We start from the raw sequence: 1,180 nt of genomic DNA, 5'->3' as shown, positions 1-1,180 counted from the left end.
AAGCCAAAAAGAAATACCACATAGTTATATTACTAACCTGGGTCAAACAACTTAATAAGCACTTATGTGCTAACAGCTTAGTAGTAGTTTGAAAAAAAATATATACATAAATTGAGAGAAAAAAAAAATAACTCTTAAATAACCACAATTACTTACTGATGTGTGTTTCTATTGGGCACTGCTTAAGTTCTCACACTTTGGAATCAGGTTGGTCACCACCACTCTGTTCCACAGTGATTTTTGCAAGACCAAGCATATTAAACTAACTGAACTATTGCATGTGGAAGGGAAATGACAGGGATGGGGGAAAACTGTCCTGACCTAACATGTGGAGGCAAGGGTTTTCAGGCATTGGGTCAGCACCTTAATCACACCAAGGCTGCCAAAGCAATTCTCTTGATCTTTTTCTCTTGTTTGCAAGATGGCTGCGACGCTCACAACTATCAAGTTCATGTACAAAACAAGAAGGAAGGAGGAAAATCTGGTGCCAATCTCATCTAATCTCTGTGAACAAGAAAGTAAAAACAATTCCAAAGATCTCCAGAAAACATTCAGTTATATCTCATGAGTAAGAAACTGTCATATGTCTGTCACTGGATGCAAGGAAAGCTGAGAAAATACATAGAGTACATTGTACTCCTTATCAGGGTTCAATGCTAAGGAGGGTGCATTAGTTGCTTAGAGCTGCTGTAACAAAGTAACACAAATTTGGTGGCTTACAAGAACAGAAATCTATTCTCTTATAGATTGGGAGGCTCAAAGTCTGAAATCAGGGTGTTGACTATATTGATTCCTCCCGAGAGCTCTGAAGGAGAGTCTGTTCCATTCCTTTCTCTTTGCTTGGTGATGGCTGGAGATCCTTGGCATTTCTGATCTTAAAGATGATTCACTTCAATCTCTACTTCTATCTTCACATGGCTGTCTTCCTTTTCTGTCTCTTCTCCTCTTTTTAAGAACACCACTCATTGCATTAAGATCCACCCTATTCTGGTATGATCTTCTGTTAATGTAACTGACATTATCTCTGAAGATGCTATTTCCTATCAAGGTCATTATCACAAGTATCAGGGGTTAGGACACGGACATATCTTTTTGGAGGACACAACTTAATTCATAACACGGGGCATGGATATTGGATAAACAAAACAACAGTGTCTACAATACCAAGAAAAAAAAAAAA

The sequence above is a fragment of the Orycteropus afer genome, unplaced genomic scaffold (assembly GCF_000298275.1).
Source record: "Orycteropus afer afer isolate SDZICR_OR568_19922 unplaced genomic scaffold, OryAfe1.0 scaffold00103, whole genome shotgun sequence".
NCBI classification, from domain to species: Eukaryota; Metazoa; Chordata; class Mammalia; order Tubulidentata; family Orycteropodidae; genus Orycteropus; species Orycteropus afer.
This window is presented reverse-complemented; position numbering follows the sequence as displayed.